The sequence below is a fragment of the Triticum urartu genome, chromosome 1 (assembly GCF_003073215.2).
Source record: "Triticum urartu cultivar G1812 chromosome 1, Tu2.1, whole genome shotgun sequence".
In the NCBI taxonomy this organism is placed as follows: Eukaryota; Viridiplantae; Streptophyta; class Magnoliopsida; order Poales; family Poaceae; genus Triticum; species Triticum urartu.
This window is the reverse complement of record NC_053022.1, coordinates 216,748,916-216,765,503: the sequence shown is the minus strand read 5'-3', so window position 1 is coordinate 216,765,503 and position 16,588 is coordinate 216,748,916.

Sequence of the window (16,588 nt, the reverse complement as noted above, 5' to 3'; positions counted from 1 at the left end):
CCCCGGTTATGGACGTTTTGAGTATCTAGTACTTGGATTATCATGTGAATCTCATCATGTTACTTTAAATTAAGTTTGTTGCGTTTAACGATGATACTTAATTGGGATTGAGGATGCTGTCAACCATTCTCAATGTTCAACAACCACCATGATAGTTAAATAAAATTTATTCCTTTGCAGTAGGGAAAAATTGGCTTTTTGCAGAAACTTTATAACCATAGAGCTTTTCCACCAGCCATATATGCATGTAGTGATAGCCATTGTTCATCATTCTCTATGGTGTGAATTTGCCAGTACATTCAATGTACTGACCCTTCGTGGCTGCAACGTCTCATGTTGCAGGATATCTTACGACGAGTAAGTGATACGTTAGGGTTACGATTTCTACACTCAACTTTGTCGTTGGTGTTGATGGGAATCCACAACCTTGTTACTTCCGCTATTTGGATTGAGGTAATAGTATTTACGTTACTTTTACATGTGATTTACCTCTGTTACAAATCCTCGAGTACTGTGTGTGTCAGCATACCGATCCAGGGATGACACTTAAGCACAGAGACTTGATCCATTCGGGTCGGGTCGCTACAGACAATCAACAATGTGAGTGATTCTTCATCATCTCTTATTCTGGCCATTATGGTGGTTTCTACAGGAAGTACCCTCTAAACTCCTCCTCTTAAGCTGATTTTTGGTAATCAGCATCATCTTAGTGGTTGATCATGCTGTGCCAAAGCTCCGAGTCCATCTCCACACATGTGAACCTTAGGAGGCAACAAACACCTTGCCGTTGAAATGTTTTGGAGCTAGGTGCCAATCTCTTCTTTGCCCCTGGACCGAATTCTTTCTTCATCTATACTAAGGGCACTAAGGTCTATCCACTAGACATGGTCGGCTTGGCCAGAACACACTGTTTGCACACATGCCCATGGGGATCATGCTTGCGTCATGGTTAATTGCTTGCTCTGGCTAGTTCCGACCACTGTTTCTGTTGTCTCCCTCTTCGTCTCGACCTCCAACCATGTCATGGAGCTTCCCGTGATCGACTTCATAATCCCGTGCCCGGTTCCCCTCTTGGTTCGCCATAAATGCGTCGCCATCGCCATGTCCGTCACGCGTACTGCCCCTACACCTCCAATGTTCTCTAGTTGAGCTCGCCCGTGAGCTCTCGAACCCTCTTCCGTGGATATATATAGCATGCCCGAGTCCTCCCGCAGCTCCCTTGTCCCTCCTTGCCCATCGGAGTCCTTGGCCCCCTCCTCTTTTCGCTGGAGTTCGCCTCGGCCATCGCCGGTCTTCTCTGCTCCGGCCACCTCAGGCCTCATCTCCTCTTCCCAACCTCTCCACCAGCTCCTCCTCTCCTCCATGAACCGCCCCGACCACTTGCCCCTCACCGGAGTTGGCTGCATCACCATAGACCACTGCCACCACCGTTGCCTCTGTCCTCCCCTGGCGCCGCCTCTCCCCTCCTCCCTACGCCTCCCCGGCGGCCACCGCTCCTCTAAACAGGCGCGGCAGGACCCGCCGCAGCCGCCCATGCCCTCCCCTTGGCCGGAGCTGGCCTGGGCCGGTCGGCCCCTCGCCGCTTCTCTCCCCTACCCCTCCTCTGTTCACACGGGGAACAGAGGGACAAGGAGGAAGACGGTGAAGCACCAGTGCCCCGATCAGCCCCGCCTGCCCGTGGACCCCACCGGTAAGCGGCACAAGCCCAGGCCCATCTCTATTTAAGTGGAAGCGTGTTTCTATAGAATGCATTTTTAGTTTTGTGAAAATGTATTTTCAATCTATTGCGGCTAAAAATACGTTGTCCTCTTTTGAAAACGTATTCTTCTTCTACTTCGGCTGAAACTATGCTTTCTTTTACAAAAAATGTATTCGACCCGAAGGCGCTTTCAGTTTTTCCTCCCAGGGACTCGTTTGTAGTAGTTTTTATTACACATTAGTCCCTCTTCTTCCACACCTCATAACTCCGCAACCATAACTCCGATTGAGATGAAACCAACACTCACTTCTTCGTATCGTCGAGCTCTATCTTTTGGTAACATTTTCACTAGGTGGCCCCCACAGTGAAAATGACCATTTTGCCCTTGTTTCTAACCAACCCCCTTCGAGAGAGAACTGTCCGGCATTTCGTTCCGCGGCTTCATCGTACTTCTTCCCAGAGTCTCCGTCACCCCAGGCAAGCCACAACAGCCACTTGGATGATAGCCATGTAGTAGCCATGGTTTCTAATTGAATATTCAATAAAAGTTTACCCGTTATCTCTCTGCTTGTTTGCTACTGCTGTCATTGTTTCGTTATGCTCGTGGTTTCATGTTCACCTTCATGCTATGTTCCGATGCATTTGTTTATCTTGTACTACTTGCTAGTATCATGTTCATGTGTTATGCTTGGTAGTAGTAGTACATGATGATAGTGGTGATGTTCATTCTGATGCGTGTTTACCGTCTGTTATCCAGTACCGTTGCGATGCATGTTCCGTTGCATCTAGTTGGTTACATGTTTGCTTGGTAGTATCCTTGTCATATTCTTGCATGGTATTTCTTTATGATGCTAGTGGTCATGCTATGCTCCTGTGTAGTGTTATGATCATGCTCGTTAGTATGCCATGTTCATTTGGATATATGTTGCATTGTTTTTATGCTCGCTGATAATGTTGTACCTCCATGCTTATGTTGATATCATGCTCATGCATTATAGTTGCATCATATTTTCTTATGGCTTAGCTCACTGCATGCAAGTTTAACCGAATAATAATGAACTTGAATAATTGTTGGCTGAGTCATGGTGCCACCAAATCAAGCTGACCAGTGCAACCACATTTGCCTTTTATGGGAAGTCCCTAATGCGGTCTGTTGTCATGCCTCTCGCCAGTGCCTCGAAAGAGGGAAGGTTATGGGCGCGCACTACCCTGATCGGGTAGGCGGACTCGAACCTTGTGTGCCCATTGTTGTTATGGTACCTTGTCCCTGTTTGGGACCATTGATTGTTTTGCCACGACAGTGGCTGTTGGATGTCTTTGTTGGGCATCGGGGCCACCCAGGACTTAGCCCAAAGGGGAGTTTGTTGGAGTGGCTGGGAGGGTGTGATGACAATAGATCACTTTTGTCGGAGTGCCGTTGGTCCACCCGAATGGGAGTGCGAGGCCATGGGTTCCGTGGTGTGGGCACATTGTACTAACCTCTACAGAGTGTGTGTGTTTAAATCTATCGATAGCCGCGCCCGCGGATATGGGCCTAGTTCATAGTCGGACACACTATGGGTCAACAGTAATAATAGTAATGTGCTTAATAACAACCCTGGTTCGAGGATGAGAAAGAGATTGGTTGTGATCGTGAGAGGATCACCGTGGATTGGATATTTGTGGTGTTATGCGAGAAGCATGGGTAAAGGTCAAGCTCCTTGTGATCATGTACTGATTACTACGGTGTTGTAATACCAAGCTTGATTGAATCCTGAGATGATCGTGTGATGTCTGTGATGGTAAGCTTATGCATGTGATGGTTACTAGGTAACCGCCGAATAAGACTAAGATGGTGCATGATATGGTTTACCTGTTGCATGTAATATCATCATGTTCATATGCTCATTGCATGCTAGTGTGATTCTAGCCGTATCATGCTTAGTTTGTGTATGCCATGTATCATGTTCATGATTGCATTAACCTGCTAATGCCATGTTGTTGTTTGTCTTGACTGCTTTTGGTTTATAGTGAGCTTGCAAGTACATTCAATGTACTGACCTGGCGTGTCATGCCAGAGTGCAGGTCGTGCCTGGATTGCTTGCTAGTTTAGTGTGGTCCCTGTGCTCGCGAGCTAGGATAAACAACGTTAGAAAATGGTAGTATAGGGTCTGGTTGTTGCCCTTTCTTGCTGCATTTGGTTGTTGCATTTGTTTGCTGCATATAGTCTTATTTCGGTTACCCCTAACCCTTGTTTCGTGCGTAGATGGCAGTCAGTTTCCACGAGTTCAGTTCCCTCCCCAGAGCTCCCGGTGCTGTTCCCATTGCGTCCAGTCCCACTCCTGCACCTCTCAGCTTTGCCGCCCTCCTTGGCGATATGTGGTTTAGCATTTATCCCCGTGGAGATCCACCCCATTATTAAGTATTCCAGTTTTCTATCGGAGGAAGAATTCTGGAATATGTTGCTCATGTCCATCTGTCAGCCCCGATTCTTGTTTGTAAGCACACCTACAGTTTCCACGGTGGTTATGGCGCTACTCCCAAGCGTGCCATTCAGCTTGCCGCAATGGTAGGAATCACCGGTCTTCATCATCAAGAGAGCATGGTGCAAGAGAACTGTGCTTATCTATACTATCCTACCATCGCCGAGAATCCTAAGTGGATCCAGTTCCCCACTGTTAACCCTGAAGATGACCAGGCTATCTTCGCCATGTCCCATTACATGACGGTCGAGTGTCTTCTTATTTCTGAATTAGTCTGAGGCGCCATTCGAGTTAGGAGATTTCTTGGTGCTTCCCTACCTCAGTCTCCGCCAGCTTCTCCAACCCCTCCACCTCATCCATCCAGAGTTTCGGAGTCAGCAGTTCCACTCGCTACTCCCTTAGCTTCCTCGTCAGTTCCCGAGCATTTTCTCAAGCGTAGGGTGTAGTCATTCGCGTAGCGCATGTGCATCTGTTGTACTATTGTGCTTGTATGTGCTTGGGTGGAGTAGTTTTGTAGGTTGTTTGCTGTGTGCTTTATTGCAATCGGCCGTTTTCTCATGCTTCTTTATTTAAATCTTCGGTGTCACCCCCTTATGGAAATTGATCATCAACCGACACCGGATCAGAAGAAGCCGTGGGAAGTACAGATATACACCAAGGAACTCAGTTATAAGAAATGATATTTTCAGCTGACAACATTGTATTGCAGGCATCTGGTCTGAATACAAGTTATATTCTGCTCAGACTTTCAGTAACAAGTACCCGTCAGAGATACATCTTTATTGCAGCAATAATTAAACCAACATGAGAACCAAATTGGATCCAAGTCCAACAGTGCATTTCAAGTCAAAGTTATGGTTCATACACAATGATTGATTCTGTCATGAGTTAGATTTGAAGCATGCAACACCCTGAAGTCAGTCCAAATACACAATGAATTCTGCAAGGACAGTTAGAAAATTCTTGTCATACAAGTAATCAGCAGCCCGAATGATAAGAATATATATATGTTATTCCGTTCACCAAGAAAAACAGTCTAGTCCTTCTCCAGAATTTATCAGCAAAGCTATAAGACAAGATTCCCCAATCTGCATTAGTAAGGTATGAATGATTTCCCGTGCAAGATATTCAGTCTTGTTCAGTAAGATACTGCACGAGCTTCTGGCATAAGGTACCCAGTCTTCCCTAGCAAGTCTTTAAGGGGGGAATCTTACAAGGTACGCTACCCAGTCTTCTTCAGTACAACACTAGTACAATATATTAAACAATGAATTGTCATCATATGACAATGTTTCTCAAGAGTCGGATCTGCAACAGTTGAGACAGACACAAGAATCAGTCAGAACAAATGTATGCCTCGAGAATCAGATATTTCTTCATATAGTGAGTATGATGTCAAGTTCATACGAGACCCTTGTACAAGGAAGAATTCAAGGTAAGCATCCGACAACCTCGCCGGTTATGCAAGAGAAAGAAAGCCGGTGGGTGATGCAAAAATTGACAAGTCTTGAAGAAAGACAACATTGAGACACCATCTTGGCAGTAATTATCAAGATCAGCCCCGCACACCCAACAAAGTGAAATTATTAATCCTGTCAAGATCCTGCATAATCAATAGTGAGATATGTGTAATCACATGTGAACCAAATAAATATCCTGAGACTCGAGACCAAAGCATGAATTGTAAGATATTGCACATGATAGTACTCAGGGTCGTAGAAATAATCAAGGATATAGAAGGCCCAACTCTTTCAGTTAAAGATCCAGATGAAGAGAATAATAATGAAGGAGCCACACCGACAATACCAGTATGAAGGAGTATTGTGTGAACAATGCGGTTTGAACATACAAGGCACTCTTATCCCTCACCCCATGAAGATACACCTAAGAGGTCTACTCCATTGTTGTAAGGACCTCATAGCAAGGCAACTAGCTTAGTCCAAAGTATGGTCAGAATTGTCAGCATCGAATACCCGAGTCTGTCGGGTCTGACCCAAGGACAGCTCAATATATTGACCTCAGTAACTGTGCTACAGCATCGCATGACCTACTATTCACATGAGAATACCGTCAAAATGAAGAATTAGGGTATTAAATCACAAAGCATGTGTTCTCACATATGGGAATAGATTAAAGAATAGCCTGTCGTGAGCGGGATTATTTGCCAAGATCACCACCAGTCCAGTCTGCAAATGTTATCATCAGGAAATGGTGCTTTTTTATATTAGTCACGTCAAGCGACAGTTAAACCTTTGGTACAAATTGGATACTCAAGACTGTGTAGCCAGTCAAGATAAGTCAGAAACTTCTACAAGATGTCAGAATCCATTACAAGAATTGGTATGATTCACATTACTATTTTGAACTCAAAAGGCATGCATATATACATATACATATATATATATATGTATATATATATATTCGAGCAGCACGATGCCTGGATGGAATCGATTCCTCGTTCCACGGGAAGATGTGTCCCCACTCCGTGGAATGTTCTCGGTACTCGATACGAGAATAACATCTCCAACAAGGATTAATATCGAGAAGGACACGTAGAAACCATGGCTACTGCATGGCTATTATGCAAGTGGCTATTGTGGCTTACCTGGGGGTGATGAAGACTCCGAGAAGAAGTGCGGTTAAGCCGCGGAACGAAACACCGGACGGTTCTCTCTCGAAGGGGGCTGATTAGAAGCAAGGGCAAAATGGTCATTTTCACTAAGTGAGCGTTGGTTTCACGTCAATCGGACTTACAGTTGCAGAGTTATGAGGTGTGGAAGAAGAGGGACTAATCTGTAATAAAAACTACTACAAACAAGTCCTTGGGAGGAATAAACTGAAAGCGCCTTCGGGTCGTATACATTTTCTGTAAAAGAAAGCGTACTTTCAGCCGAAGTAGAAGAAGAATACGTATTCAGAAGAGAAAAGCGTATTTCCAGCCGCAATAGATTGAAAATACGTTTTCACAAAACTGAAAACACATTCTACCGAAATACGCTTCCACTTAAACAGAGATGGGCCCGGGCTTGCGCCACTTACCGGTGGGGTCCACGGGATGGGGGGCAATCGGGGCGCTGGTGCTTGGTCGTCTTCCTCCTCCCTCTATTCCCCGCGTGAACAGAGGAGGGGCAGGGGAGAGAAGCGACGAGGGGGCTGGCCGGCCCAGGCTAGCTCCGGCCAAGGGGAGGGCACGGGCGGCTGCGGCGGGTCCTACCGCACGCGTTCAAAGGAGCGGTGGCTGCCAGGCAGGCGCGGGGAGGAGGGGAGAGGCGGCGCTAGGGGAGGACAGAGGCGGCGGCGGCGGTGGTGGCCTACGGTGATGCAGCCAACTCCGGTGAGGGGCAAGTGGCCAGGGCGGTTCGTGGAGGAGGGGAGGGGCTGGTGGAGAGGTTGGGAGGAAGAGAGGAGGCCTAAGGTGGCCGGAGTAGAGAAGACCGGCGATGGCCGAGGCAAATTCTGGCAAAAAGAGGAGGGGTCCGAGGACTCCGGTGGGCGAGGAGGAACAAGGAGAGGCTTGGGAGCCGCGGGAGGACTCAGGCATGCTATATATAGCCACGGAAGAGGGTTCAAGAGTTCACGGGCGAGCTCAACTAGCCAACAATCGAGATGCCGGGGCAGCACGCATCACGGGCATGGCGACGGCAACACATTTATGGTGAACCAGGAGGGGAAAGGGGCACGGGATGATGATGTCGATCACGGGGAAGCTCTAGGACATGGTTGGAGGTCGAGACGACGAGGGAGACGACGGGAACAGTGGACGGAACGAGCCAGAGCACACAATTAACCATGACACAAGCGTGATCACCACAGGCACGGGTGCAAGCCGTGCGTTCTGGCCAAGCTGACCATGTCTAGTGGATATATCTTAGTGCCCTTAGTATAAATGAAGAATGAATTCGGTCCAGGGGTAAAAAAGAGATTGGCACCTAGCTCCAAAACGTTTCAACAACAAGGTGTTTGTTGCCTCCTGAGGTTCACATGTGTGGAGATAGAATCGGAGCTTTGGCGCAGCATGATCAACCACTAAGATGGTGCTAATTACCAAAAATCTGCTTAAGAGGAGGAGTTTAGAGGGTAATTGCTGTAGAAACCACCATAATGGCCAGAATAAGAGATGATGAAGAAGCACTCACATAGTTGATTGTCATCAGCTGAAATTTGGAGGAGGTTGGTTTTTTTGATCATATGAAGCTTCTGTAAAAGTGTCATGCCATTTGGAAATACCAAAATGGTACTTGCTTCACAATGCTTCATTGTGACCAGAAACTTGGAAAAATTGCACAGGGCAAATGGATTAATGAATTGAGCCAAAACTTGGTGGAGAGGGTTCATATGGATAGGAGAATGTCCAGGTAATTGTTCAGCTTAAATAAAGAAATATAAAATATGGTTGCTTCACAAACTGAAAATCTGACCAGAAACTAAGATTTGGAGCTGAGCTCACATAGAGTGATGAAAGGAGCCCAAATGTTGAGGAGAGTGACGATTTGATCATATGAAGGACCTTGCAAAATTTTAACTCATTTCGATTACCCTAGGTAGTACTACCTTCACAAAGGCTTCCTTTAGAGAGGAACTTTAAAAAATTGCTCAGGAATATTTACTAGGAAACAATTAAATTTTGGCATGGGGCAATTATATGGACCGGAAAAGATGTCCAAAAAGTTTGGATTCAATCAAGTAAACATAAATAACACTTTCTTCACAAAGTGTCATTTAGGGCAGAATAGGAAAATAATTATTTGATGATTATTTTTGAACATGGGAATGAAAAGTTTTGCCATATTTGAGCAAGATAGAACATAAAAAATTTATGAGAATTATCTGGGAATTTTGGAAGTGATAGAAATATAGGTTGCTTCACAACCTAGGGTTTAAAGGGTTATTCCTTTAACAGAGAAGGAATATTCCCTAGAAAATAAAGAATATTGGATTAGGTCAAGGATGGAAATGACGTGATCTTCGCATGATGATGAGGATGACAAGCCACTATAAAACCTAGGACGACATGATCTTCCCAAGTTTCAGAACCACATAGCAACTGAAAAACAAATCAAAACAACAAATCCAAGAAAATCATCAGAAAAAGAAAAGGGAAAAATCTAGGATGTTACAAACCTTCCCCCTTAAAGAAATCTCTTCCTCGAGATTTGGTTGCTTAGGGAACAAGTAAATCTTCTGACTTGAAGAAACTGTTTCCAACTCGGTTTCTCCTTTACTCTTATATTATGTTCCCACTGAATTGGATATGACTGTCTGCCTTGATCTGGGGTGGTTTGCTTCACCGTATGTGACATACTGACCGGACTTACCTCATATGTTCCTGTTCATACTGACTCAAATTTTCTTTCATATCTGCTGGCTTAGCTGAGGTCCGAAAGATTATCATTACTTGAATATTTAATAAAAGTTTGCCCGTTATCTGTCTGCTTGTTTGCTACTGTTGTCGTTGTTTCGGTTATGCTCGTGGTTTCATGTTCACCTTCATGCTATGTTCCGATGCATCTGTTTATCTTGTACTACTTGCTAGACTCATGTTCATATGTTATGCTTGGTAGTAGTACATGCTGATAGTGGTGATGTTCAGTCTGATGTGTTGTTACCGTCTGTTATCCGGTACCGTTGCGATGCATGTTCCGTTGCATCCAGTTGGTTATATGTTTGCTTGGTAGTATCCTTGTCATATTCTTGCATGGTATTTCTTTATGATGCTAGTGGTCATGCTATGCTCCTGTGTAGTGTTATCATCATGCTCGTCAGCATGCCATGTTCATTTGAATATATGCTGCATTGTTATTATGCTTAATGATTATGTTATATCTCCATGCTTTTGTTGATATCATGCTCATGCATTATAGTTGCATCATATTTTCTTATGGTTCATCTCATTGCATTCAAGTTTAACCGGATAATAATGAACTTGAACAACTGTTGGCGGAGTCATGGTGCCACCAAATTGAGTTGACTAGTGCAACCACATTTGCCTTTTATGGGAAGGCCCTCATGCGCTCTATTGTCACGCCTCTCGCCGGTGCCTCGAAAGAGAGAAGGTTATGGCGTGCGCTACCCTGATTAGGTAGGCAGACATGAACCTTCTGTGCCCGTTGTTGTTGTTATGGTACCTTGTCCCCATGGTCGGTCACACTATGGGTCAATAGTAATAATAATAATGTGCTTAATAACAACGCTAGTTTGAGGATGAGAAAGAGATTGGTTGTTATCATGAGAGGATCACCATGGTATCGAGGATATCGAGTTGTGATATTTGTGGTGTTATGCGAGAATCATGGGTAAAGGTCAAGCTCCTTGTGATCATGTACTGATTACTATGGTATTGTAATACCATGCTTGATTGAATCCTGAGATGATCGTGTGATGTCCGTGATGGTAAGCTTATGCATGTGATGGTTACTAGGTAACTGCCGAATAAGAGTAAGCTGGTGCATGATATGGTTTACCTGTTGCATGTACTATCATCATCTTCATATGCTCATGCCATGCTAAAGTGATTCTTGCCATATCATGCTCAGTTTGTGTATGCCATGTAACATGTTCATGATTGCTTTAACCTGCTAATGCCATGTTGTTGTTTGTCTTGACTGCTTTTGGTTTATTGTGAGCTTGCAAGTACATTCAATGTACTGACATGGCGTGTCATGCCAGATTGCAGGTCGTGCCTGGATTGCTTGCTTGTTTGGTGTGGTACATGTGTTCGCGAACTAAGATAAACGTTCCAAGCAGAGTCCTTGTAGATTGGAGTCCATCATCGTCGTTCGTTGTTCCACTGCTAGTAGAGGTTCCGCTGCCTCGTGTTGTTCTACTGCTTGCATAGAGAAACTGTGGTTGGTGTAGTGTCGCTGTGCCGATGTTATTCATTGTAATATCAGAGACCTTGTATTCGTATTTGTGTTGTAATAGAGAGCTGGTTTATTCTATGCTAAGCAGTGCCGTATTCCAGAAGACTTCACCTTGATCTCTGGGCTGGAATACAGGGCGTTCCGGTTTATCTGAGCCTAGGTGCCAGTGATGAAGACATCAATACCATTGTTACACCCGCAGCCCACTACTACTATACATACTGGACCAATTACTAGAGCTCACGCATGCCAATTAAATTACCAGGTACTCCCGTTTCTTGGTAATGATTCTAATGTTCGTGAGAATATGATGCTGCCTAAATTGGATACATTTGTTTTGCTTACAAATGAATGGCCTAGCTTGGAGAAGGATGAACATAGGAGCAAGAACAAGCATGGAGATGATGGCATGTTCAAGGGAAACAAGAACGGACTTTCAAGTGCTGATTTCAGGACTTTGGAGCCACCGTAATGAGTGCATGAAGGCTTGGACGAAATATACAAGATGCCACTTCACAAATTTCATCTAGAGGCTATTATAGGTGCTGCATCACCTTATTATTGGGCCAGGCCCATGTAATTTCCAAATATAGAAGTACAGGCTATTTTTAGAGTCCGTATATGTGGGAAAAATAGAGTTAGTGTTGGTTTCGGACCCCTCCTACAAGGGGCCACGAAATTCACCCCTCTTCCTCCTTATATACAGCCCTTAGGGCATCGTTTAGACTTCGGGTTTTGTTTAGATTAAAAGTTCGCCATAGCTGCAACTTCGCGTACTTCATTTGTATTCAACGACCATACCAAGACGTCACAGAACCCCACATTCATTAATAAAGCTTTCCTCTTTTATTCGCAATATCTAGATTATAATCTTAGTTTCTTGCTTGTTACTCATTTGCTTGCAGGAAATAGACCCTCGTGGTCAGGTTGATCTTGCTCCGGCATGGTAAATAACCCCTCGGAAGTTGGTTTAGCGATTGCTAAGGCGCGACGTCTTCGCAAGTTCGTAGTCGGATCATCAAAGTTGATTCCCATAGAAAATGATTGCTATCTCATAGAAACATCGGGACACCTTCGTCTCTATCAAGTGGTATCAGATTTCCAGGTTGCTCGGTGAGATTTTACAGTTTTTCGTAGTTTAGATCGAGTATGTTCTTCATACCTATAGTCCACAAAAAAGCCAAAAAATAATAATTTAGGGTTAGTTCTTCCTATCTGAACCAATCTGAGCCTTTGCATAATCTTCTCTTTATTTGCTTTGTTGAATTTGTGGTTGCATCGTCGTGTCAAGTTGCTGGTCTTAGTGTCTAGTCCTTTAGAGTTTCGAGTTATGTTCACAGATTGTCACGTCGTCGCTGCCATATATCACCACCGCATCATCATCATCACTGCTGCCATATACCACCACCACACCAACTTCATCGCCGCTGCCATATACCACCACCACATATTCACCGCCAATCTGAGTCCATATACGCCACCACATATCCTCCGCCATCACGCCAATTTGAGTCCACCTGCAACATATATCCGCCACCAGTCCGAGTTCCACCAGATTCATCTCCGCCACCAGTCCGAGTTCCACCAGATTCATCTCCGCCACCAGTCCTAGTCCGAGTCTAGTATTTTGTTACTCTGTTTTGGATTTCCAGATCACGCCATACTCCGAGTCATGACAGAGTAGGACTTCCCAACAATAGTGCCACCCATACAAGAAAAATAGTTCCAGTTTAAAAAAACTAAGTCTGGAAAATTTTGGCTAGGCAGTCTTTAGACCATTTGTAGACTTTTTTGAAGAAAAAAATGTTGCGGAGCAAAAAAGGAGGAAAAAGGTGAAAAAAGGAAAAAAAAATCATAACGTGCTCCTACCTTGTTTACGTGCAGCGCCATGATTTTGTTAGTGTTCTAGGCTCGTGTCTCTAGCACGGTCTAGCCTAGGACCAACACAGTACCGTCGTTGAGCGTTTATTCAACTTTGCATCTCTGAATGATTATTGCTGACCCTTTTTGCTACTATAGTATAAGCCTTCCCAGCTCCACATACATCTACGTCGTGCGTTTGACTCTCCTTGGTAATCGCTCTATCCAAGCTTTGAGAGTTTTGACTAAAACGGTTGCCGATCACCGCCTGCTGTTGGGTAAGAACTTGTAAGAATTTGAGATTTGCTTGACGGATTAGTGACACCCACCACCACCACTTCTTAGTAGTCTGTAGGATCATATTCTTGTGTGTTTCTATTGCTGCTAACCATGGCAGGATCACAAGACGATGAGATTGATTGGGAGAACTTGACGAACAAGGAGCTTCATGATAAGTTTCAGCAAATGATGAGTGGACAGGTGCTAGATGTGCTAAACAGATTTGAAGAGGCCATGGAGAAGATAGATGGCATTGAGAAGGCATTTTAAACAAAGCTCGATAACAATTTTAATGAATTGCTCATGCGTCTTCCACAACCACCACCAGCTGCACCTGTCGCACCTCTACAACAACAACAACAACAACATCGCCTTCCAAATCAAGTGGGACGAGCACATTGCGTTCCCCTTGAGCCTGGTCAAACTTCTGGTGCCGGTGTACCTACTGTTGATGCTTATGTAGCTCCTGCTGCTACTGCAGAGGTGGAGGACCATTACGAGGATGAGGTTGATGAAAATCAGAACTACGCGCAACCACCAACACCACCACCACCAGGTCGTCCTCATGCATATCATCGCAACGGTAGGGCTGCACCACCACCTGAGGTACGAGATCATGACCATCTTCCTAAACTAAAATTGAATATTCCACCATTTGAGGGTCGATATGTTCCTGATATATATCTTACTTGGGAGTTAGAAACTGAACAACGGTTTACATGTTTACAGTATCCTGAGGAGAGACGTGTTCCTGCCGCTGTTTGTGCTTTCACTAGTTTTGCATGTGTTTGTTGGTCTAAACATTGTAGATTATATACCATTCTAGCTACTTGGGTTGCTTTGAAAATTGCTGTGCGTACTCGTTGGGTTCCACCTTATTATCAACATGAATTACTTCAAAAATTGCAGCGCTTAAGACAAGGAAAAAATTATGTAGAAGAATATTATCAGGAATTTCAAACTGGCATGATTATATGTGGTATTGTTGAGGAGAATGAAGCTATGCTTGCACGTTTTATGGATGGATTAAATAGAGAGATTCAGACCATTCTAGAGTATAAGGAGTATAATAATATCACTCGTTTATTCCATCTTTCTTGTAAAGCTGAACGTGAAGTGCAGGATCGACAGGCATTGGCGCAGACTAACTTTTCTGCAGGTCGACCTTCATCATGGACACCACGTGCATCCTCTATTACCACTGCACCAGCACCTCCATTAGGTGCCACTTCCAGCCGTGATACAAGAAAGCAGGCGCAACCACCACTATCTGCCAAGAGCACACCTGCTGGGCCTGCACAGAGTTCTTCTTCTTCCATGGCATCAATAGGGCACACAAGTGATATTATTTGTCGTTGTTGCAAGGGACGAGGTCATTATGAGAGAGAATGCAAATCTCAGCATGTGATGATTGCTACTAAGGATGGTGGGTATGAGTCCGGTAGTGACTATGATGAGGAGACTTTGGCTCTTATTACACGTGAAGAACACGGTGGAGATGATTCTGATCATGAGACGCAATACATGGCTCTTGAACATGCTAACAGGTATGAATGTTTAGTTGCTCTACGTGTTTTGAGTGTGCAGGTCACACAAGCTGAGCAAAATTAGAGTCATAATTTGTTCCATACAAAGGGAGTAGTGAAGGAACGTTCTGTTCGCGTTATCATAGATGGAGGGAGCTGCAACAACTTGGCTAGCATGGAGATGGTGGAGATGCTATCTCTCACCACACGACCACATCCACATCCTTACTACATCCAATGGTTTAACAACAGTAGCAAGGTTAAGGTAACACGTCCTGTTCGTGTGCATTTTAATATCTCTACATATGCTGATTATGTTGATTGTGATGTGGTACCTATGCAAGCATGTTCCTTATTACTTGGTAGACCATGGCAATTTGATAAAAATTCTGTACACCATGGTAGAAACAATCAGTATACTCTTGTTCATAAGGATAAACATATTACTTTGCTTCCTATGTCTCCTGATTCCATTTTGAAAGATGATATTTAGCTAATAAAGCAATACAGGAGAAAAATAAGTGAAAATCAGATTGTGGCAAAAGACTTTGAGCAACAAATGAAGCTTGATAATAAACCATCTAGTGTTGCTTCTAAAATTAAATTGAAAAGTGCATGTTTACTTGCCACCAAATCTGATATTGAGGAGCTATATTTTAGCAAATCTATTTGCTATGCTTTTGTGTGTAAAGAGACATTATTTTCATTCGAGGATGTGCCTTCCTCTTTGCCTGCTGCTGTTACTAACATTTTGCAAGAGTTCGCTGACGTCTTTCCACAAGACGTGCCATCGGGACTACCACCTATTCGAGGGATTGAGCATCAGATTGACTTAATTCCCGGTGCATCGGTACCCAACCGTGCACCATACCGTACCAATCCAGAGGAGGACATCAATACCATTGTTACACCCGCAGCCCCTGCTACTATACATACTGGACCAATTACTAGAGCTCGCACATGCCAATTAAATTACCAGATACTCTCGTTTCTTGGTAATGATTCTAATGTTCATGAGAATATTATGCTGCCTAAATTGGATACATTTGTTTTGCTTACAAATGAAGGGCCTAGCTTGGAGAAGGATGAACATAGGAGCAAGAACAAGCATGGAGATGATGGCATGCGCAAGGGAAACAAGAACAGACTTCCAAGTGATGATTTTAGGACTTTGGAGCCACCGTAATGAGTGCATGCAGGCTTGGACGAAATATACAAGATGCCACTTCACAAATTTCGTCCAGAGGCTATTATAGGTGTTGTGTCACCTTATTATTGGGCCAGGCCCATGTAATTTCGTAATATAGAAGTATAGGCTATTTTTAGAGTATGTATATGTGGGAAAAATAGAGTTAGGGTTGGTTTCGGACCCCTCCTACAAGGGGACACGAAATTCACCCCCTCTTCCTCCTTATATACAACCCTTAGGGCATCGTTTAGACTTTGGGCTTTGTTTAGATTAAAAGTTCACCATAGCTGCAACTTCGCGTACTTCGTTTGTGTTCAACAACTAGACCAAGACGTCACACAACCCCACCTTCATTAATAAATCTTTCCTCTTTTATTCGCAATATCCATATTGCAATCTTAGTTTCTTGCTTGTTCTTCATTTGCTCTCAGGAAATAGACCCTTGTGGTTAGGTTGATCGTGCTCCGGCGTGGTCAATAACCCCTCGGAAGTTGGTTTAGCGATTGCTAAGGCGCGACGTCTTCGCACGTTCATAGTCGGATCGTCAAAGTAGACTCCCATAGAAAAAAATTGCTATCTCATCGAAACATCGGGACACCTTCGCCTCTGTCAGCCACACTTATGCATAATGCATGTTCATGATCATTGTTGCTCTCTTGCTGGCTGCTTATCAACTTATTTGCTAGCCTTCACCTGTACTAATCAAGAATTCT